Genomic DNA, 25,813 nt, shown 5'->3' with positions numbered 1-25,813 from the left:
TGTGAGCAGTATGTGACAGACTCCACCCTCTTAAAACCTGTAGGATCTTCAGATGGCTTAAAATGTGCCAAGTCATTATTTTTATTCATTGTTACCAGGAAAACTGAGTAACCCTTAATTTGTTTATTGCACATTTGGGATTTCCCATTCCTGTCTGTTCATACTGTTTGCCCATTTCTTTGTTTTATTTTTTTATAAATTTAAAGATTCTAAAAACCATATTTTTTGATAATGCACTAGATAAATCATTGCATATGCATTCTCTTGTACTGTTGCTTCTCATATCCATTTCTTTATGGCATCTCTGGATGTACAGAGGCTTATAGTTGGTCATACTGTCCAGTTTGGCAGTCTTTTCCTTTATTCTTTGTTTGCTTCATGTTCACCCGAAAGCCTTAGGTATATTTGTCCTGTCTTTTACCTAACATATTTCAGTGTTTTACTTTATGTGATTATCTAATCCTTTAATCTATTTTCCTCTGAAGTGTGTGATAGGAATATGCTGACATACTTTCTCCTTCTAGAGTAATGACTGTGTCATGACTGTGGTCCACCCTTTCCTCCCCACTTAACAGTGGCGCTTCTATGACTTGTCAGCTTTGAAAATATGCGAGTAGTCTATGGCCTTCCCACCCTGAGTGCGCCCGATCTCATCTGAGAATGTGCAAATGTTTCTAAACTCTTTTTTCCATTTGCTTTCATTTATTCCAGTGATATTAACACACTGACTTAATATCTCTATTTAGGTCTTAATATGTAGTAAAGACCCCAAATCTTGTCCATCTTCTTCAAGTTTGTTGTGGCTATTCTTATGGTTGCTTTTTGGGGCTTTTTTTGCTTTTTTATTATTAATTGTAAAATTATCTTATCAGTTTCCATGGAAGACCATATAATAGTTTTGATTAAAATTTTATTTAAAATGTAGATTAATATTGGAAAAATTATTTTCTTTGTGATACTGATAATTCTCCATTTATTTAGGTCTTTTAAAAGTATCTGTCAGTGAAATATTTTAATTTTACTCAAGAAGGTTTTTGAATAAATTTGTTAAAAATAATTTAAAAGTTTTGTGTTTATGGTATATAGGAAATTTATTTTTATGTGCTAATTATATATTTAGGTTATTGGCCATGATGGTTTCATTCTTATGGTTTTTATTCTCTTAGATTTTCTATGTATGCAATCATATAATCCTTAACTCATCATCATCATCATTTTTCTCCTACTCCTCATTTTAATAGTATGATGGATAAAAAGCTCTAATACAAATTTGGAATAAAGAGGCTGTGATAGATTATCGCACAATGACCCCCAGTGAATCACACTTCTCTGTGTTTGTACCTGTTGAATCTCGCCTAGCATTTAGCTCAGCTTAGGTTACAGAATATTGTAGATTTGGTGGTATCTGAATTCAATCCCCTAAACTGTACAAAGCCTTGAAGTCCCTGCTTTTGCACTCTTGAGATTCCTGAGAGGGAATGTCAGTAAGCCTGAGCTATCCTCCTGAAGAGGGCACGTGGAGAGAGAGTCCAGATAATAAAAGCCTATAAAGGGAAAGAGGCTTTGGAGAATGAAGGTCTGTAAGTAAAGGGAGAGGCCCTGAATATCTCAGGTTAAGAACTAGCCATGTGAGTGAGAACATCTTGAATTGTTCAGCCGAAACTAAAACCACATTAGCAAGCCCAGCGGAGACTGAAGTGGGGTAGACAAGTCATCGCATCGAACTCTGCCTAATCAATTTAAAGAAGCATGAGAATTAATAAATCATTGTTTTTATAAAGCTGTAAGTTTGAGGGCTGTTTATTTCACAGCAATAAATAACTGTTTCAGTGGTAATAAAGAGGTTTTCTTCTTTGTTTGTTTTTACCTTTTATTGACTTTAAAGATATTGCTTCTAATGATATACTAGTAAACAAAATGTTTTTCTGTAGTTTTTTGGCAGGTGTGCCATCAGGTTGAGAAAGTTTCCATTTGCCTTGGCTGCTGTAGCTCAGTGGATTGAGTGGTGGATTTGCTTCACGTGCCTGTGAAGCAAAGGGTCTCTGGTTTGATTCCCAGTCAGGGCACATGCCTGGGCTGTAGGCCAGGTCACCAGTAGGGGACACATGAGAGGCAACCACACATTGGTGTTTCTCTCACTCTCTTTCTCCTTCCTTTCTCCTCTCTCTAAAAAAATAAATAAATAAAATATTTTTTAAAAAACTAAAGAAAGTTTCCATTTGACTGTAACTTTCAGAAAGTTTATTTTTTTGAAATCCCTTTCTCATATCTATTGTAATGATAATTTTTTTCTTTTATCTGTTAGCATGGCTGGTTGCATTTTTTTATTGTTGTTGAACTACAGTTTTTAAACAAATATTCCATGCATGTCTAAGATAAACCACATTTTACAATAAGTTAAAAATGTACATTGCTATATTTTCTTTTCCAATATTTCATTTAGAACGATTGTATCTATGCTTATAATATAATTCTTACATTATTTTTCTTTCCTTGGTTGTTCATATCTAGACTTGTATCAAGGTTTTTATTGTCTTTATACAATGACTGTAAATACAGGCATCCTTCGTGATCAGTATCTAAAATGCACCTGGGAATATGTTGGGTAGAACATTTTTGCATATTATGTGCATATTATATTCCAATTTTTAAATGGTACAAACATGCATTCTCGGGTCATCCAAAACCCTCAATCAAGTTTATCCACCTATTACTGAAACTTTCTTAATGCAAGGTTTTATTTTTTTAATAATGAATCTTAGAATTTTTATTAGATTTTATTTATTTATATTTGGAGAGGGGGGAAGGGAGGGGAAAAACAAGAGAGAGAAAAACATGGATCATTTAGCTCTCATACATGCGCTGGTGCCCTGACAGGAGACCAAACCCTCAACCCAGGCGTGTGCCCTGACTGGGAATTGAACCGGCAACCTTTTGCTTTGCAGGATGTTGCCCAACCAATTGAGCCACACCAGTCAGGGCAAGTGTTTTTTGTTTTTTGTTTTAAATAATAGCATATAAATAATTTATTCAATTATTTTCACTCATAATGATGCAATGTCAAATGCAAATGACATTTGTAGTATGTACATTAAAAGATGTTCTACTATATAAATAACCAAGGAAATAGTATTTTAAAGATACTACAGTAGTCCCGTCTTACCCATGGGGCACACATTCCAAGACCCTCAGTGGATACATGAAACCACAGATAATACCAAACCCTATGCATACTATGTTTCTTCCTTAACATGCATACCTATGATGAAGTTTAGTTTATATATTAGGTGTAGTAAGTGGTTAATAGCAATAACTAGCAGTAAAATAGAATAGTGGTAGCAATGTACTTCAGTGGTTTGGGGGCCTTTTAAGCAAAATGAGGGTGGCTTGAACACAAGCTCTGCCGCACTGGGATCCCGGATCTGATGACACAGACCACCACGCACGGACTAACAGGTGGGTAGCGTAGCAGGGTAGGTGTCCTGGACAAAGGGCGACCCACGTCATGGGTGGGATGGCACAGGAGGGCGTGAGATTGCTGCATGCCACTCACAATTGAGAGCAATTTAAAATGTGTGAGTTGTTTGTTTCTGAACTGTTTTATTAAATATTTTTGGAGAGAGTTGACTACAGGTAACTGAAGCCATGGGGGGGAAAAAAACAGTAATGGGGGGATTACTGTGATTTCAAGTGAACACAGGTTGGTACTAGGCTCAGTTGTCCAGCATATGCAAACCGAAGTGCCCTGGGAATATAGAGGAATGTGTAGTGATTATGGAGTCTTTTAAATTAGCTCAGAGTACTATCCTTGGGAAATTATCCAGTATATACTGAAGCTACATTGCCTTCTACGGCCCTGAGTGGCATAAAAATTCAACATTTTTCCTAGTGTACCAAGTAGATTTTTAATAGGAAATTTTGACTTAGTAAATTTGGGCAAAAATTTGTAACTCATTATAGTGAATATTCATATCAAGAAAGCATGTACGGTGAGGTATACTTGTAAATCTTTAGCTTGTTTCACAAGTTTTAATATGCAGCATTTTCACACTGGAATACTTTTAAATTTATCATAATTTCTATTTTTTTCTTATGAGTTATTTAGAAATGCTTTTAAAACTTGTCATATGTGTTTCTTCTTGTTATTTTAAAAATCATCCATACTTAAATGAAGTGCTATATTATCAAAAGGTACTTGACATTTATTTTTTGGTATTTGAAACTCATTTGATTGCTTGGTACATGATAAATTGTATGTAAATTTATCATGTGACCTTGAAAATATTGTGTAGCCTTTAACCTTGGTATGCATAGTACTAAATATGTATTATCATACCAAATTTTTTGATTGATATGTTTAAATCTTTTATATTCTTATAACAAACTATAGAAATAATCCCTGCAAGTATAGTCTTGAAATCTTTTATATTCTATTGACTATTTACTATTTAAATTACTAGAGGAGGTATGTAGATATTTTTAAATTTCTCACTATGGTAGTAGAAATTTTAATTTCTCCAGTTAATCATCTCAGCTGCATTCTGGGATTTATTAGTAGATATATGCTTGTTTTAAATTATAACACTTTCCTGTCAAGTATTATTTTTATTGTTATGTGATGACTGTTTTTTCTTGAAATTGTTGTTTTTACTTTAAAGCATATTTTGCTTAGTATGCTTAGTTTAACTTAGCCTTATCAGCTTTTTTAGGTTACATTTTCGTAGTATTTTAATGTCCTTTTATAAGATTTACATCTGATTCATTTTACCATCCAATCCTCCTTACTGGTGATAATTACTTTGTAAGTCTCCTTTGGTTAATGTCTGCTCTCTCTGAGAGTTTTAATTTCCAGCAAAGCTAATACAGAACTTGTCAAATGGTTCTGTTTTGATTCAAATGGTTTTCTCAACACACAACCAAAGTCTTGCTTCTGAGAAGGTTTCTTATTCCCCATCTGGTGGCCCTAATCAAAATCTTACCCCTCAGCATAATCCTTACTCTATCCCTAACCCTAACTAAGCCCAGTGCAAAATTTCATTGGTCAACCACTGCTCTTTTAAAACAACCCAAAATGTTCTTTAGTGATTCTTACCTCATAGGGTGGTGGTTTTTTAGGTGTATCTGAAACTATGCACGTCTTAGTAGGTCCGTATGCCCTTCCAATATTGTATTACCCTCTTACAAAAAAAAGTCTACAAAGTGTACAAGTTACTTTTAATTGTTTTTTCCTTAAAACTTAAAATTCACATTACTTGGCAACTGCACAATAATACATATTTGCAGTTGGAATTATAAGTGTCATTTTGTCCCAGTCCCATTGCCGTCTTTTATCACTCACTGGCACCACCCACGATGTTTTTCTTCTTTGAAAGTGCCAGCTACTGTTTTTCATAGCAAATTGATTTCCATATTTATTTGGATGTTTTTCTCCTCCCTCATCACATTTAGTTTCATTTCCTTTTGATTAGTTTATCTAGCCTCTGGGCAAACACATTCTCCAAAGAGAAAATAGTGCTTAAGCTTGACAAAGCTTAGAAAATAAGATGAAAACAGGGAAGGCATTCTAGGTAAAATGAATGGTACCAAGGTAGAAACATAAAAATGTAAGTAGGAAATATTATATGGATAACTGTGGGATTTCTGAAGGAAAATAATAGGAGATTAGGTAGAAATAGTAGGTAGAGACCCTCCAAAATAGCCTTATTTTTTAATTGTGAAAGTTTAAATTTGTTCTGTAGGTTTTAAAATTTCATTTGAAGTTCAGAAGTGCTGCTCAAAATGACATTTTAAAAAGATTACTCTGGAAATGACAGGTATGAGACATTGGGATAGAAATCTGATACACAAGTTTACATAAAAATCTGGATGATTATTCTAAATAAAATGGATAAGAAAGGAGAGGGTTAAATCATGCAGAGAATGAGTAAGATTGAAGAGAGACATAAACGGGAAGACTTTGGTAAGATTGTTTAGCTTCTGAACTTTAGGAAAATAGTATTACTGCTACTCATAGGCAAAATAATTGGGGGGGAAGGACGGATGTATGTTATGCATGGTGAGCACTTTCAAGTAGCCTCGTAGGAGAAGTCTGTTAAGCAAAGTCCATCTGTTTGTGTTTCAGTGACAGGTCAGAGCGCACTTACTGGGGAGCACGAGGTGTGGCAGTCTAAGAGCAGTGCCACCTTAGGGCTCTGTCAGGACAAGGGGTAGAAACTTAACTCAAATTAGTGTAAGCAATAAAGAAGATTAATTGGCAAGGTACTTGTGTAGATCACAAAATAAAAGAACAACATCAGACCTAGAGAATTAGCGAACAAAATTAACTAATGAACAAAATAGAACCAGAGACATGGAAACATGGAACAGACTGACAGTGACCAGAGGGGAAGGGGGAGGAGATGATGGTGGAACGAAGGGGAAGAGACTAGACAAAGGACAGGTACGAATGACCCATGGACATGGACAGCAGTGTGGGGACTGACTGTGTGTGTGGGAGGATGAGCAGAGGAGAGAAAAGGAGGAAATACTAAGACAACTGTAATAGAACAACAATATCAAATGATTTAATTTTAAAAAGCCAACTGGGGCTTTGCCACAACCAGAAATTCTTTCTTCTTCCTATTCTCTTTGCTTTTGTTTTCTTCTATGGTAGACAGATGTCTGTTTCCCTGTTGTAAAAACAGTAATTACTACAAAACTTTGGAATCATATCATGAAAAAATTTTTCTAGAGAGGAACTGCTTGCCTTGGTTTTGCAGTATCTGAGTACAGGCTCTGATTGATTTGTTTGGGCACGAATTTACTCCTGGGCCATTCACTGAGCTCAGGGGTAAGGTTCAGCTCTGGGGACAGGAAGCTGGGTCTGTCACTAGACAGACTGACAGAGGCGAACATTGTATCTCTGGAGAAAAGAAACCACAGTTTCTGCTAAGATGACTCAACTGAGTCTCCTGATTTTGTAAGGCAATAATGACAAAAACATATATTTACAGTGTGGTGATAACCAGAGGGAAAGGGGGGTGTGAGGAGGTAGAAGAGGGTATATAGTGGGGATAACTAGTGATGGGCAGAGACTGGACTTGGGGTGGTGAACACATAGTACAATATACAGATGATGTGCTACAGAATTGCACACTTCAAACCTATAGAATCTTATTAATCAATGTCACTGAAATAATAAAAACAAAAAATAAATGGCATCCTCTTCTAACTTAAAAACATATATTGACAACTGCATCACTGTGCTGAATGTTAAATCCAATAAATGCTACTTTAGTCAACTGGCAACATCACTGATGATTAAAACAAAACGAAATGAAAAACTGATAGATTGGCACTGAAATAGAAAAAAAACATTAAATAAAATGGCTACGTACTGTGCCTTTTGTCAAATCTATATGCATCTGGACTGGGTAAGGATATCATCAAAGGCATTGTCTTTCTTTGAAGTAATTAGAATCAAACATGATGAGACATCAAAATGTGGGTTTCAGGATGAGCAAAATAAAGTTTGCTTCAGGAAGAAAACTGCTTGGTATACATCATTACAGAAAAACGAAGTCAAAAGCATGAAAACAATAATCCATCAACCTGTGGCATCTTGACCCTGAACAAGTCAGAAAGCCAACGATGTTGCAAGTTGGGCTCATCTATAACAAAAGCCATGAGGCAACGTACATCTAGAGGAAGTAGAAGTCATAAAGAAGAGAAGGACAGCCAGGAGCACAGCAGCAGAAAAAGAAGCACAGGGAGACAGAAATGGAAGTGGAGAATCCCCACTTTATATTTTTCTTTTAGACGACTGCTTTGTTTAAAGAGGATGGGTTCCTAATAAAAGCTCTGGTTTTTGCAGTGCTGTATCCTTGCTTAATGTGCGTGTCTGTGCACACTGTTGGGATTTGAGCAGCAAATGCAAGTTGAGGTAAGCCGAATTTATTTTCCAAATGATTCTCTTGTTTACCAAGAACATTCTGGAAATGATGGTTTGGAGACAACATAGAATGATATTAGAGCACAGGAACCTTGAGGTCAGACAGACCTGGCTTTCAATCTTGAAACACTGTGTTCTCAAACAGGTTTTCTAAGATTGAATTTTAATGCTTTTAAAGAGGAGTTAATAATAGTGCCTCTCATTGAGTTGTTTTAAAGTTTAAATTAGATAGTATGTTTTAGTAAAATTATTAGCATCTAGTGGGCCAAATTGTTAGTCATCACTGTATTTTTCAGACTATAAGATGCACATTTTCCCCCAAATTTGGGAGGAAAATGGGGATGCATCTTATAGTCCAAATGTAGCTGACCTGGCTCACTGTGGCAGGGCAGCGGTGGTGGAGCAGGGTCACAGGTTATTAAATATCTTGCATTTTTTACTTCAAAAATGTTTTTCTACTTTCCTCCTCTAAAACCTAGGTGCATCTTATGGTCCTAAAAATATGGTAATTATCATTTGGCTAGTGTGTTAACTATTAGCTCATATTAACTTATTGCTCTGAGATTAATAAAAATAGCTTTTATAAATACTAATATCTATTACATATTTGAGAAGATTATTTCAATATTGCCTTGTTTTGATAAAACACTTATATGATACACAACAGGTAAAAAAACGAGAGAGGAATGGGTATTCACCAAGTCCCTTCATTATTCTAAACATATAGTAATAATGTTTGGATTATCTCTCTTACATGGTAAATGGATTACTAAGTAAGATGTAATTTCTTTAAGCATAGTAGAGCTTGGGGAGTCTAAGGAAAAAAAAAACAACAACTATCAATTCCCTACACAAGGCCCGAACAACGGAGATAAAAGGAAAGGGTGCAGCAGTGTTACTCACAATGCTGACGTTGTTGCAGATGACAGCTTGTGTCTGCAGGGAGGTGAGATGCCTGACCCGGAACCAGAGAGTCAGGGAGCCGCAGGCAGCCCTGGCTGTGGGGCCAGGCTGCAGACTTAGGGTCAGAGAACAGGCAGCAAAGCAAGATGTGTGTTTCCTGCAGACACCCCAGCTCCAAAGAAGGGCAAGTGACTAGCCTCCTGGTTTTTCACTGTAAAATCACTAATAAGTTTCTGTTTACATCTTGAGATAAGTGAGTGAGGAAACAGGAAAAGGCTAGAAATGTTATAGCACTGGAGCCCCTTCCCTATGAAAGGGAATGCCCCAGGAACGAAAAAGGGTACTCCCCAATCTCCCCCCAAAAAACACGTTTATTAACTCTGTTTTAGCTAATCTTACCATTTCTTCCTAAATAACCTATCTTGTATTATTGACATGAGTAACTGCTAGAACATTATAGTATTATTTTTAGACAAGCCTAGAAGACTAAATATCGATTTCTTTTGATATTTTCAAAATATGCATAATTTGTTGTGTTGATAATGAATGAAAAAGTACGTCATTGTTTAGAAAGGAAGAAAAGGACTGGTAGTCTTACTAGCAGAATAAAAGAACTGCTTTTGCCGTGTGGACTCTGGAAAGACACCACCAAGGGTAACAGCCTTGGGAATGCAGGTCGCGGAGGCGGAGGGGGCCCCCTGCAGGTGAGCAGGGTCAGAGCGCGCTCTCCTCCCGCTGTGCTCCCCCCTGCAGTGGGCAGTAGTAGAGCTAAACCTAGATCATAGAGTGAAGTATGGATGGCCGAGCTGGGAAGATATTCTTAATTTTGAACTCTCCTCCTTTGAAAAATTATTTTTAAGTGTGATAGGTTTTAAATCCATTTTTTTTTCTTTCAACAATCTGCCATAATATCCCTTTCCTCTAAGGCTAAGGCTTCACCAGAGCATGGGCACTAACAGACCTCTGAACGGGTCACGACTTGCACGCAGGCATGAGGTGGTGTGGAAATTCACGGCAGAACCACTGAGACGCAGTGTACTAGGGCAGCCGGGTATCTATGCAGTGGCAAGTGGCTAACAGCTATAAATTGCCTGAGTGTGCTATTTTTTAGACTCACAAAGCTTGGTGCTTCTTCCACCTAATAAGTGCTATCTTTCTTATAAGTTGTGAAAATGGGATCAGATGGTGAGATCACAGCTGAAGGAAGCCTGGCTTCAGTAAAATAACCTCAGTGAGGTGGAGTTTCCATCTCAGACATCGTTGGAAATCGTTGGTGGGTCAGGGCACTGCTGCTTAACACCCTAAGTTCACCTGACCATAACGACTTGAGCTTCAATTCCCTTCCAGTGAATTCAAATCAAAGTGTCAGATTCACAGAGAGAAAAGTGGAAAAGTTCTATGTGAATTAAAATCTAAATTAAAGTCCTGCAGAAATAAAAAGGTGTTGCGTTGTACGCAGTGAATTTTTAATTTTTAAATTTTTTTCAAGTGACAGTTAAATTGTTAGGTAATTGCTGTATTCTAACAAAATGATATTGGAACAATCTGCTTCCCAGAAATTGCCTGGTGCATATTATAGAGACGTGACCACTCTAGAAAAAGAAACACTACTGGGAAAAAAACATTAAATCTTTAAGAGCATTAAAGGGAAAGTTCTGAAAGTCAAAGTGATTTTCACTTGTGTTCTGCTTGGCTGATGATTCAGGATTCTAGTTCTTTGGTGTGACTCATGGTGTTTATTTTAGAAGCAGACTATTTAGATGCAGGGACTTTGAGTGGAGGAGTGATTCCTAACACCTGAACTGACCCGAGAATTACCGGGTTTTCCTCAATAACTTCGATATTGATGATGTTAAACCTTTTTTTAAATTTGTTTTTCCTCCAGATCCAAAGAGCTTTTCTTTATAAGTTAAGGCAGGATTCAGAAGGAGCCCTCCCCAAAATAATGCCATTTAAATATTGATTATGGGGCTTGAGTTCAGGTCACTTAGCTAGAGACCAAGCCCAAGATTTACTTCCCAAATAATGGCTGATGTGAAAGTGGTGATTCTCAAAAGCCTTGGGAAGTATCCATTTCTAAATTTAAAATAATCTCCTATCCTCAAACAAGAATGTCAGGATCTTTTTCCCTCAAGGGCTCTGAGCATACGAAGTCCTTTTCCCTATGTGGCATTTTAAATTTTGACACACACGAAAGAGGAAAAACAACCTTGTATGGAACTTGATTCAGTTCTGGAACATTTCCATTTTGTTTCAATCTCAAACTGTTCCCTTCTTCATAGAGTGGTTTAACTTGTTGCTTCAACTTTTTTTTTAATATTTTCTTTATTTATTTTTCGAGAGAGGGGAAGAGAAGGAGAAAGAGTGGGAGAGAAACATCAATGTGTGGTTGCCTCTCATGCGTCCCCTGCTGGGAACTGGCCTGCAACCCAGGCATGTGCCCTGACTGGGAATCAAACCGCGATACTCTGGTTCGCAGGCCCACACTCAATCCACTGAGCTACGCCAGCCAGGGCTTGTTGCTTCAACTTTTTACTTTAACTACTGATCATGTCACAACTCAAGTGATACTTTCTTAGTATAATCTTCCTGTAGACTCTAAAGTTTTGCTCCTACCTTACACACTGCATTACAGCATCTTGTTTTATTTTCATTCGGAGTACTTACGAATTTATTATCTTTCCTTGTCAACTTATATAGTTTCTGTCTTCTTCCTGTCCGTGGGGACCCTTGGGGTAGGCACAATTTCTATTTCTGTATACCACTCTTTTCTTGGCACCCCAAAAATGCCCATGAATCAAGATGTTATCAATAAATATTGTTGGATGAATGGAAGAATGAATGAATGAATACGTTAATGGGTTATCTACCTGAAACACTGACCGGTATGTATAAATTCTAAACCTGATTTTTATAGCAAGAAATCAATCTTTGATATATCTTTATTGAATCCTTAGAATAAATAACACATAAATTTCATTTTATTTTCAAATAAGGATATTGAAGTAAAGAAAGGGGTAAAAGAAAAGAATATAGTTATATTCTCATTTTTATGTGATTTTCTGTTTTTGTCTGGGAGAGACCTGCTTTGCTTTGGAAGATGTAGTTCCTAGCATACATGTAGCACTGATGGGGTGATGGCTATATCAAGGAGTACCTGGCTGGAGAGAGAAAAAGCCAGCCGATGGGCTGCTTTCTTACCAGGATGCCACACAGCCATCGGAGAGAATGGAGCTGCAGTGGCTGCATTCCCTGGGGGCAGCACAGCACACCAGCTCTGTGCCCTTTCTGCAGAGTGCGTCCTCTGAGAAAGCTGCCAGAGAATGGGAAGAGAGGGAAAACGATAACAAGCAAATTAAAAACTTGTCCTAAGCTTTCTAAAAGTTTTCCTGCTGTTTCCTCCGTTGAAACAATTGTGAAGAACTTGGTACCTTTTAAAGCAGTTTTTAAGCCTGGGTTTGTATCTTTGAGCACCCCCTATACCCATGTCAGGCCCTATCTATGTAAGGATCCATGTAAGGCCATGTACGTGTAAGGCTGTATCCATGGAAAGAAAACACACAGTTTTGGAAAGAAATAGAATAAGTTGGCATTTCAACTATTTTTGTTAGTCATTTTAAATTTCACACTAGCATTTGTTTAAGAGTGTAAATACCTGCGCTAACCCTAAATGAGTCAATTCATAATCAGTTAGTTTCATGTTGCCATTTCCACTGTACTGAGAAGTTGAAGACAACAACTATGATTCTAAATCTTCAGGTACAAAGCATTTGAAGCTCAGCTTTCATCAGGAAAGACATTTTATTCACATGTAGAGTGAAAACAAGAGGATGTTTCTGTTTTAACAAAGGATAATTTTCGGAAACATAATAGTAGTAATTTAAAACAACACTTTCCAATGCCTGAAGTTTTTGCAATTTGGGGAGAAAGGCCACTATACCTCCAGACTATTGACTAAGTTTATTGGGTAACTAGTAATGTTTGTTCTAAATTCTCACAAATATTCTTTTTGCTCTACCATAATGTTGAACTATTGTGATAGTCATAGTGTGAATTTATATCTCAGAAAAAAAACGATTCTTACATATAATAATATAATCTATTATGTACATAGATGTCCCTCGGTATGGTCGAATTATGTCCTGACAAACCCATTGTAAGTTAAAAACGTCATAAGTAGAAAATGCATTTACTAAACTTGACTTACTGAGCATCATAGCTTATCCTCTCCTGCCTTCATGTGCTCAGTCCACAATACCCAAACAGTGTGACACGGCACCCTGTGCTTGTGGGTGCTGGTTCTTTACCCTTGTGGTCTTGCGGCCGACTGGGAGCTGCCGCTCACTGCCGCTGTCCAGCGTCACGGGAAAGTGCTGTACTGAATGGCACTAGTCTGGGGAAAAGATCAAAAGTCACAGCTTGAAGTGTGGGTTCTACTGAATGCATATCGCTTTTGCACCATCGAATAGTCTAAAAATCTTAAGTCCTGCCATCATAAGTCGAGTATCATCTGAATATCAAACATACCAGAAAATGTGTGTTGGAAGAAAGTGAAAGAAATTTTAATATTAAGATGATTGAGGAGTTTTGGATTTGAATTTCAATTCAAAGAACACTATAATATTATTCTTAAAATATAAGCGCTGTGGGGAATTTATGTTTCTCTCTCTCCCCCTTTTTTTTTTATAAGCAGCAAGATATAGCATAACTGTTGAAATGTTTCGAAAGCCATAATATTTAAAACAAAAGAAAATATGAGAAATGATTTTTGGCCAGCTCAGGTTTGTAAAGCAGCAATGAAATTATAAAGGTTTATAATTGGGCACTGTGAGTTATTTAGCCCTTTACTGTTTCTCTGTAATATGAATGAAGATGGGGAAGCATAGTTTCAAACGAGAAGGAATTTATTTCATTCATACTAGGAATCAATTTCAAAATGTTTGCTCAATCCAAGTTTATCAAAAGCTAACGTCAGCTCTTAGTTGTTCATACTCAGTATCTATGAACATCTTTTAAATCGCTTGGAACTTTAATTCTTAAGCAGAAGGCCTTCTGGGGAATGCAATTTGGATGAGAACTCTAGAAATCAGTATGTTAGCGTTGAAAGAGGTCTCATCTTTCTTTTTTTAGATTTTGTTTTATTTTCTCTCTCCTTGAACTTGCGGTTTTTCCCTTTAGCTTATGTTACTGTATTTGCACATTGTTTTAGGAAATGGTGCTGTTATTCGAAGAAACATGGCTATGCACATTAAGCCTTCCTGAGTCAGCTGTGCAAGCTTTAGAATGTCAGCTTGCCCTCAGCTCTGAAGCTGCGTTTGTGTCATTATGTAATTTCTCTTTCACAAGGACCCTGGTTCCAAACTACAGCTTCAAGATGGGAGTTTTGGAAGAGCTAGTCATGAGTCATAGTGGTTGGAATAGTTTGGAATAAATTGATGAAAATGTGTAGTAACCTCAGGGTTACTATAGAAAACACAAAGTGATCTTTGTGCCTTGGCTGGTGTGGCTCAGTGGATTGAGTGCAGGCCTGTGAATCAAAGGGTTGCCAGTTTGATTCCCAGTCAGGGACATGCCCGGATTGCAGGCCAGGTCCCCAGTAGGGGTGCACAAGAGACAACCACACAGGGATGTTTCTCTCCCTCTCTTTCCTCCCTACTTCTCCCTGTAAAAAAATAAATTAAATCGTTTTAAAAAGATTTTTAAAAAAAGAAGTGGTCTTTGTGTCTCTGCTCTGATGTGTGATTCCTACATTGATTGGTAACAAAACAGTCACTAGAGCTAGAGGGTAAAAGGTGAGAAAATTAGTTTTGCCCTTAAAATCTTGGTGAGTTCAGGGAGGAAACTTGCATTTCTTTCAGCATTCACGGGAAAGCATCATGACTTGCTCACAGGTTGGTGGCTATTTTACAGTGCATCAATCACTCGGTGTTAAAGGGCTGTGGAGGAGCAGAAGGAAGCTGGGGTCAGCCAGCCAGCAGGCAGCCGGCGATAATGCCAGCGGGCAGAGGTCCTTAGCAGAGGGCAGCCAGCCCAGGCACAGGGACGGATGGGATTAGTCACCATAACCGGCTGAGCTGGCTGTGCCCTCTGCTCTCAAAGAGAGCAATGCTGAAACGCTCAATCCCCCGATGTGATTGTTTAATATAAATAACATAGTTTCCTAGATTTTTCAAAATTATAGAAGCTGAGGAAGATGGAAGAAATAAAGACTAAATCAAAATGTACAATCACATTGTCTCTCCTTAAATAATTGGCAGTTGATCAACAAAAATATTGCAGATTTGGCAGAACAGTGATCACTTGTTCAAAGTCGAAGATACAGTTCAGTTATTGTGCCACAAATATTTTTGTTGTTGTTGTTGCCCTTCGGTTTCTTTCCTTTCTCTCTTATTCCTCCCTGAACTCAATGTGTACACCTTGGCAATAAACATATATAAAATTGATTTGTGGAGACGCTTATGGTCAGAAATCTTGGCTACAATGAAGGCCAGACTGTGCTGTAACTTGATCAATATAGTAGTTGAGCACTGTTTACAAAAACAAACACAGGAAAATCTAGCACTTTCTTTGTACAAGCCTTGTAAGAAAAAATTGTTCTTTCAGGTAGAAATTATTTACAAATACCGGGAAAGTGTTCAGAATTGAATGTCCTTCATAAAACATCAGGCATTTTCTGATATATGATAGTTCTATTGAAAGGCTTTGGTGATAGTTTTTATGTTTTAAAATTTTAGCAGTAATAATTTTGTTTGTGTCTTTACATGAAGAGCAGTATAATTTATTAATAGAGAACTCAGTGTTACACAATTTGAAATTTTATTAATTTAGAATGTATTGTCTTTCATATATCATCTAATATGAAGCATCATTTTGCATTCCATGGTAAGAAGTTTTGCTAAACGAAATAAATTATGCAAAGCAAATTGCCAAGAAAATGTTTTAAAATAATTAAAATATAATGAATGTTGTTTTTGGATACATGAAGTTTGGAGCACCCATTTACTTATTAATAATTGAATTTCTAATTATAAATCATTTTCTTATGCACTTCAAATACCTATAATGGACAGTGTTAACCGTTTGTAGTCATTTAATGTACATGGAAGATATAATTTTTTTGATACATGCTAAAAGTCTGTTTTCCTTCTTTGGATTCATCCTTTTTCTCATTGAGAATACAATAGATTAGTTTACTTACAACACATTTAAAACTTACTGTGCTGTTTGTCTTCCCTAAGGGCATTCATTTAACTATGATAGTGATAGGATATATCATCCCATCTCTGCTTTCTCATTGCCCTTCATAACACCGTAGGGAACCTAGAGGGTCGTATCTGAGGCAGTACCAAGCCTGGAACTGGGTTTTCTGTTCGCCAGAACTCTGATCACCCCCAAATGCATTGAGGAAAGATCTGATAAAAGGGAATGTGTGTACTTCGGATCTCAAATCATCATCATACATATAAGGTGGGTTGTAATAAACCAGAAGAGATGCAGATTTATGTAAAGGATGAGCATCGCATTGACCATAAAGTGGCACCAAGACCGACCTTGGGGAAAGGTGGTCAGTAAAATCAATCTGCTTCCAGCTAAAAATAATCTTGTTTACTAGAATTCGTGATTGGAAGAATTTTGGAATTTTTTCTTCGGAGCTCCCCCTTGCTTCCCTTTCGTCTCCCTGACAACTATTAAAACTGTTTGCTGACACCCTGGTTTAAACTTATATAACTTACTGTAGCAACTGCTAGTAGCTTCCAAATTCTGCCTAGAGCAATACAAAAGCCCAGCAGATAAATAATGGGTGAATAAAGGAAAACATTATATTTGTAAAGCTTTCACCACAGGATTTCCTTTAGTATTGTACTTCTCTAATGCAACTGAAATAATTCAATTAAATTTATAAAGCACTGTCAGAAATATATCCATAGTTTTAGTTAATTCTTGCCATGCATCTATTTAGCACAGTGGTGATATTTTGAAATACCATTAAAACTAAATGAGCTTTCCAATTCCTCTAAATGTTTATAATTTGTCAGCTTTAGAAATTTCATGAAATTACTCAAAAATATTTATGAAGTATTTACAAAGTAAAAGGCACTGAAATAATTTAAAAGAAAACTATGCTAACATTAATATTTGGCTCCTTATTTTAAAGATACATATATAATCTTTAACAAAAATATGTTTTATTCAAAGATATGTAAGTGCTAACAATTAGAGGGAGAGGCTAAATGTAAAGACCATAAAAGAAATGCACATAAATGGGTAGGAATTAGAAAAACAGAAATAATCAAGAATCTTTCATTTTTGAAAATTATTATGAAATATCATTGAAAATCAACAGGACTAGCTATGTGAACACATGAGAACTAGCTGGGGTGGGGGAAGTAGGGGGGAGAACACGCAGACAACTGTAATTGAACAACAATAAAGTAATTTAAAAACAGTATAATGGGGATCTTAGAAATCTTAAAAAAAATAAATGGTGTGGGGGGCAACATTTTAAAAATACATTGTTAAACTTATTTTTCATATCAGCTAACACCGTGTTCGACTACTAGTAAGTAACAGAAATCTGATTATTGTTACCTAACCTAATAGCATTTCATTTCTTTGCAAAGAAAGAAGTCCCAAGCCAGTTTAGACGTTTATGTTGACTCAGTGATACTGACTCAGGGATGCTGACAATGACCTGGCTCCTTTTCATGTCATTCTTCATTTGTGGCTTTCTCCCTCATATTCCTCAGAGCACTGCTCTACTTCTAGGAATTATGTTAGTAAAGATGTTTGCCGGCCAAGTGGGTCCCTTTTAGTTGGGAAATCTTTAGCTGGAGGACGACCCTCCAGATGCTCATCATTGTTTCTCACCACATTATGACAATTCCCTGTTTTTACACATTTCCCATGTCTTGACCACACTTCATCAGGCATCTCTCTTCTACAGAATGGCCCGGACATCAACTTGCCTCCAACTCTAAACAAGCACTAAAAATGCAGAACACACCCCATGAGCTTATGCTGGGAAGTGGCTGACCACCGCAAGACACATTCCCTGTAAAACCTCACAAAACATCCCTTTGCTTCATTCTCCCCTCTTTTTGCCAGCTTCCTTATTTATTACTTACTCCTCCCTATAAAAGAAAAGGTCTTTTTCTGTTTGATTTTGTGATGCAAGTATGTTTCTCAAATTGGAGAGTTCTCCCTATTGCAATAGTCTTCCTTCTAGAGTTTTTCCTTATCTACATCTGGGCTCATTTTTATGACACTTCAGTTTCTGGTTTGGAGGAATAAGGCAGAAAGGGGAGTACTGATGCTGGATATTAGCTAGGCCATGTGGAGTGTCTGCTGAAGCCTGTAAGTACTCAGTAGCAGAAGCTGGCCTATTTGCCAGCGTTTTTATGTAGTGAAATCATTTATTCATTGGAAAGAGGCTTGACCTAGATGGTCTGAATGTTCCTTCCCGAATCTACCAGTGTAATTCAAAGTATGGTTTACACACATCCCCAAATCACCATTCAAGCAGCCATCACACCTAATTTTAATCAATTTGGAAAGTATTTAGACACAACAGAATTTAAATTGGACTTTAATCATGGGTAGAATTTGGGAGTTGAAAAAATAGTGGTACATATTTAGTCAGGAAAATATATATTTCGTGTTTGTAACTCATTAACATGAACCTGACTGGATTCTGTATTTAATCATCAATGATGTCCCAATCTCCCAGGTTTTATGAAGAGAATAACTAAATTCAAGTTTCCCATACATGATGATATTTCACACCAAAAGACACATTCTTTGATTTAAAAATTTTTTATTCCCATTTTAGTTTATTCTAGTCTTGGCAAGAAAATAAAACTAATATGCAATTTTCTCTCCTTTTGGTTTGAAAAAGCAATGTGATAAAGCTATATTTTGAGCTCATCGAAAGTAATTTAAATAATGCAAATGTGTTAAATATCTAATCATATTTAGAAATAGGATGAGAAAAAATTCTTTGCTAATTCTCATGGAAAAAATAATCCTGTTTTATGGATACACTGAAAGATGTTAATATAACTTTCAGATAGAAAATACAGAGTTGATGGCCTCAGCAGAAATAAATTCAATATGTATAAATAAAACAGATGTTAAAGAAAATACATTGAAAAAACTTGAAAAAAACTATTTTTCTCTAAATCACCTCACTTTGCTTTAGAAATACCTTTTACTCACATTAATTTATTTGATTACTTTCTGAATAATTGAAAAAATATATATATATTATATGTTGACCTCATAATTTGAATTAAAAAGGATCAGAAAATAATTTAGGTAGTTCCTATTTATGATTTTCTCTAAATACTATACAATTTTCTTTATGTACTTTTAAACAGACTTTACTATTTCTTGGTTTCGCACAGCAAATATTTTTAGGCAGACATAGTTTGTGGAACACTTGTGCCTTGCTTCTAGGAATGGAATAATTGTATCAAACATTTACTCATAAAAAACATTAGTAGGAAATGTATGTTGCTGATTCATGTAGTAAAGTATGTTTTTCTGTGTGAAATATGCTGCTTTGTTTTTGTTTTGAAAAGTGAAAAAATATACAGCAAGGTACAATAAAAAATATGAAAAGTACCAGTGTGTCCAACACAGAATTAGTTAATGTTGACACGGTAACTGTTTTGCTTTCTATATAAATATAAATCTGATGATTTCTTCACTTATTTATCTTTTATATATTTTAATATTTTATAATTTTTCTATGAACATCTCAAACAAATTTTATTAGATTTATTCCTATAGGTACTAAAGATAAATATAATTTTTATTACTATTGTGAATGTTTTATATAGCATTTTAATTTGTTATTATATATATATATTTATTTATTTATAAGAATTCTAATGATTTAGTGTATTGGTTTCATGTCCAGCAAATTTATTAAACTATTAGATTAAATGAGGTATGCCAAAATTCTTTAGTTGTACTTGGGAAATTCTTTGTCAAGTGTGAAACAAAGGTTTAATCTCCAAAATATACAAGGAACTTACACGACTCCACACTAAGAAGAGAAATAACCCAATTAAAAAATGGGCAAAGGACTTGGACAGACACTTCTCCAAGGAGGACATACAGAGGGTCCAGAGACACATGAAAAGATGCTCAATTATTCTAGCTATCAGATAGCTGCAAATTAAAACCACAATGAGATGCCACTTTCTACCAGTCAGAATGGCCATCATAAACAAAGCAACAAGCAAGTATTGAAGAGGCTGTGGCAAAAAGGGGACCCTGGTACACTGTTGGTGGGATTGCAGACTGGTACAACCATTATGGAAAATAGTATGGAATTTTCTCAGAAAACTAAAGATGGATCTTCCTTTTGACCCAGCAATTCCACTGCTAGGATTATACCCTAAGAATCCTGAAACACCAATACAAAGGAACCTATGCACCCCAATGTTCATAGCAGCACAATTTACAATAGTCAAGTGCTGGAAGCAACCTAGGTGTCCATCAGTAAATGAATGGATCAAAAAACTATGGTACATTTACACAATGGAATTTTATGCAGCATAAAGAAAGAAGGAGTTCCTACCCTTTGCAACAGCATGGATGGAACTGGAAAGCATTATGCTAAGTGAAATAGGCCAGGTGTTGAAAGATAAATAGCATATGATCTCACCTTCAACAGGAAGCTAAACAACAAAACAAACAAGCAAAATATAACCAAAGACACTGAAATAGAGAACAGGCTGACAATGTCCAGAGGGGAGAGGGGAGGGAATTTCAGAAGAATTTCAGAGGAAAAGGAGAAGGGTTTACAGGAATAAGTATAAAAGACACATGGACAAAAACTAGGGGGGTGGAAATGGGAGGGAGGTGGGGAGGTGGAGGGCTGGCTGGGTGGGCTGGGATGGGAGTAAAAGGCAGAAAACTGTACTTTAACAATAATTAAAATTTAAAAAATTAGAAAAAAAATACAGTAAAAAACCAAACTAGTAAAAATAAAAAATGGGCAAACTACCTGGCTGGTGTAGCTCAGTGGATTGAGCACGGGCCTTTGAACCAGAGGATTGCGGTTCGATTCCCAGTCAGGGCACACACATGCCTGGGTTGCAGGCCAGTTCCTAGCAGAGGACGTACTAGAGGCAACCATACATTGATGTTTCTCTCCCTCCCTCCTTCCCATCTAAAGATAAATAAAACCTTTAAAAAAAAAAGGGCAAACTAAAATGGCAAATACAGTAGTCTCCCTTATCTGTGATTTTGCTTTCCACAGTTTTAGCTATTCTTAATAACTGCAGTCCAAACATATTAAATGAAAAATTCCAAAAATGAATGATACATAAAAATAAGTAAATAAATAAAAATAATATTTTTATAGACTTTGGTATACTTTATCAGATAAAGATTTTCCCTTTGATTCCTATATTGCTGAGAACTTTTTACAAATGTATGTTGAATTTTTCAAATAATGATTTTTGTATCTATTTGTTTTAACATGTGATCTTTTAGTATACTAGATCAATGTTTTAGAGTGAATTGGTAATTAAAAAATGTATCAACCTTGCATTCCAGGAATAAAACTTTCTTTTGACATTTTTGAGTTCTTTTATAGACTAACTGAGTTGAACTTAATTTTTAAAGGTGAATTTAACTGTAGTTTAGTTTTTATACTGTTACATAATTTTCCACATATATTAGATTCATAAAAGGAGTAAGTTTTCCACATTTTTGTCTCTAAAACAATTCGTGTAAAACTTACCTATACAGTGACCTGGATCTACTGCCTGTTTAGACAAAGATGTCACCCGGGCCCCCAACCAATTCAATGTTAATAGCTATTGGTCTATTCAGTCTTTCCACTTAGTAAATCAGTTTTAGTAACTTGCTTTTATGCAAAACTTCCCATTTTCATATGTCTTTTCAAATACATTGACATACTTTCACGATAAAAAACAACCTCTAGGCCCTGGCTGGTGTAGCTCAGTGGATTGAGCACAGGCCTGTGAACCAAAGGATCGCTGTTCGATTCCCAGTCAGGGCACATGCCTGGGTTGCAGCCCAGTTCCTAGCAGGGGACTCATGAGAGGCAACCACACATTGATATTTCTCTTCTCCTCTCCTTCCCTTCCCCTCTAAAGATAAATAAATAAAATCTTAGAAAAAAACAACCTCTAATATATTACCATCTCTCTCCTTCAAATTACTAATGTCATTTAGTCATGCCCCCTTTCTTATTACCATTGTATTTTCCTTTATCAATCTTGCTAGAGGATCCCAAGCCGAAGCCTGCCTGTCCCACAGTGATTCTCCCAGCCACAGTGAGTATTTCCGGCCTGGGCACATGCTCTAACGCACAGCAGTGATACAGGGGCAGCAGCTTCCTGCCACGTGTGCAGAGTGGTCTTTCCTGTAAGATATAGATATGAAAAGAGATGGCTTGTTTCTTCTGAGCATTTCTAAACACAAATTTGTGGTCCCAAACTACTCTAATCCTATTCATGTCATCCTAATAAGAAAAGGAATCCAAGCAGGATGAGTGAAGTATGTTTCAGGGAGATTTAACCTTAGCTACTAGAGCAAAACAACCATCTACCTGTGAACTCTCAGATAACTGAGCCAAGAAGTCCTTTGTTGTTGAAGTCCCTTTGATTCAGGTGTCTGCTCACTTTAGCCCTAACTGCTGCACCTCTTTTTTTCTGTGTACCCTTTAGGTTTACTCTGTTTTTCTTCCTTAGACTTCTTTGGCAGAGTTTCTAGTTGCCTACACAATTAAAGCATATTCAGAAGTTGGTAAATGTTTTGCATGTGAATAAAGAAAGCTGTCATTTCTTTATTCACATGCAAAACATTTACCAACTTCTGAATATTATGCTAACCCCTGCATATACATAAGTCCTCAATCAATACCTCTCAAGGTCACTAGCTCTTCTCTCTTTCCAGCACCAGCACTGTGGATGGACATCAGAATCTCTAGTTTGACTGATTGCAAACTCCCAGAATCATACTACTTGACTCCAGCATAGCCAACCCTCCTCATTATAAACTCCACAGCTAGAAAAATGGTCCCAGAATGCAAATTCTGTGTACCACTTTTCTGCCTAAAATTCTTTGAAGACTGAATTATCAGGGAATTTGGTTGCAAATGAGAAAACCTAATTCTGGCTACTTAAGCAGAAGTGGAATTGAAGGGTATTGGAGAGTTCACTCAGTCAATGCCCCCAAAATGGGCAGAACAAAAGAAAGGTGAGGTGCAGCCCAGACAACGGCACAGGTACAATTTGCTCTGATGGAGTGACCTGGACTCCTCTGTGGGGCTGTAGTTCTTCAGGGCTTTGGAGAGTGAATACCTGTCTACCTTCCTTTTGAGAATTCTTTACCAAAAGAAAGCATGTTCATGTAAGACTATCAAAATGGCAAGTAACAATGAAGAGTGGTCCTCAGGTTCTCCAGTTTAGACTCTACGATTTGGCTTATATAACAAATGCACTGAGCTTCTCATGTTTTTCTTTCTTTGGGAATGTTCTTCTGGCTCACTTTCATTCGTCCTCCAGTTCTCAGCATCTGATTTGCTTCATCCACTGGAAGCTTTCCCTTATCCTTGATATCTATGTTCTCATTGAAGAAACTGTACCTATAATGTTTTGTTCATATTTTAGATAGAATTCTCCTTTACTGGATGTTACATCTCCTTTACTGGATGTTATACTCTCTTCTATTTCTGTCTCACACATAAAATGATGCTTGGCACAAGCAGACACTCAATAAACACACATTGACTATAAAACAATGTATGTGCAAGCATTCAATGGAATTCCTGGAAAATACATTGCTATTTCCCCCCTTCTTTTTTCGCCTTTGTACTATACAGTTTATTTTGAGATCGTTGCTAGTAAGATCTGGATTCCGATGTACTGGAGGTGAACCTGGGGCAGGAACTTTTATAGCTGTTGATGATGGCTGCTCTTTTTATATAATAATAATTTTATTCTAGTAATACCACTTAAGATTTCATTTTCCATCTAGTCAGAAACCCAGGATATGGATTCCAGGGTGTAACTGGGGTGCTTGATATTCTATATAGTGTGATCGTCTTTGTTCTCTGAAATTAGAGCTGCTTCTTGGTTGAGGCTCAGGCTAATTTGTAGATTCCCTTAAATTTACCATCTTGGTCCCAAAATACCTTGTGTAAGAGGTTTATGATGATGGCCTTTTTTTCATCTTACTTGGTGTTAAGATGAAATCAAGTTTAATTTGTTTTATATTTTCTATGGAAAATGAATTAATTGTGGTATAACTTTGAGAGGCAGACTGTGTATAGTGGAAAATCGCATCGTTCATCCAATCTTTCTTTAATATTCATGGATCATTGTCTATTAAGTTTTGGACTCTGGAATAGACAAAAATGATACCAAGATAAGTTAAGATTCAATATGTTCTTTAAAGGAATTTATAATGTAGTGAAGGAGACACGCACATAAACCATTCATTCTAAAATAAGCAAAGAAATAAAACAATGAGCAAAATGAACGCACTGAGGAGGGGTATCCCTGGGTAAAGGCAAAAGTGGCAACTCTGTGCCCTTGATAGTCAAGGAAGGATAACAAATTAGACTTTAATTTGTTAGTGTTTTGATACTCCTCAACTCCTCCAGTGCAAAATTTGTCATATGTGGAGAATTATTTAAAACAAATATCAGTGATACTCTACCTGTGGAATCAGACTATAGTTGTGAAAACTTTTACTCAGTGGTATCCAAAAAACACAATCCATTTAAATTCACAGTGACTAAGGACAGAATTTTAAAATCAATATAATAATTATAGATAGGACTTGAGAGCCATTAGGAATTAAGTTTGAGGTATTATGAAAGAAAGGATTTCCTGAAAATGACTGTTTTCAAATTATTCTAAAAATACAGATTTTAGGGTATGTAGACTTTAAACAGAAAGTATTCCAACTATTTAATCAAAGATTATTTTTTATGTCCATGAATGCTGTGTTGGCCTGTATTATTCACCTATAATTCTTGATTTCCCCCATAATGATGTATTTGGGTCCTAGTACACTTCCCTGTACCACGGACCTTGGGCTGGGCCAAGTGACTTCATTTGGCAGTGGAGCGCAGATGCGATGCGAGTGTACCAGCTCTGAGATGAAGACTTGAGAGTCATTGAGTCTTTCTGCTTACTCTTCTCGGAGATTTTTCTGTCTGAAATGAGAAGCACTCGCTCTGGGCATTTGGTGGACTAAAGCAAGAAGCACATAGTTTTGAACCTGCTCTTCCATCTGAAGCAAAGCTTATCGCATCCAATCTGTAGACCTGTAAGCATGAGCTGCTTGTTGCTTAAAGCCATGGGGATTTAAAGAAAATATTCTTAGGGCAGGTATATAGCACATGTCAACAGAAACATGACAATGACAGAGTCACCTCATTCTCAAATCTGTCTTGGCATGGGAATGAAGGAAAAAAATAAACTCAATGTGCTTTCTCAGTGTTACATACTGTTGTAGATATATAACACAATTATTTATAGTAAAGCTTAATGATTTAAATCTCACTTTAATTCCCAGCTGCATCACTTAATACCTGTCTTGTCTTGGGAAAGTTACTTAATATCTCAGTACCTAGTTTTCCTGTTCGTAAATAGGAAAAAGTAACAATCTATTCCATTGATTATCTTATGGTTTACATGAGATTTAAAAAAATAAGAAAAACAATTACCAGATACATAAGTACTTACTTACCAAGTATTTAGCTAGCATTATATTGATATTCTTTATCATAGACCAATAAAGATGTATTACATAAACTTTGAAGATGAAAAAAGTAACAATTTGTCTATGTGAACTATTTCCTTTTTATTCTCCCCATTTATTTATTCTTATTTTTTTATTTCAGAAATCCATGTTTTTATTTTATATTATAGTATTTTATTTTTTTAATTTAATTGTTGTTCAAGTACAGTTTTCTGTCTTTTACTC

Source organism: Artibeus jamaicensis, unplaced genomic scaffold (genome assembly GCF_021234435.1).
Source record: "Artibeus jamaicensis isolate MK-2021 breed Jamaican fruit bat unplaced genomic scaffold, CSHL_Jam_final scaffold_584, whole genome shotgun sequence".
NCBI classification, from domain to species: Eukaryota; Metazoa; Chordata; class Mammalia; order Chiroptera; family Phyllostomidae; genus Artibeus; species Artibeus jamaicensis.
Note: the sequence above shows the minus strand (reverse complement) of the source record.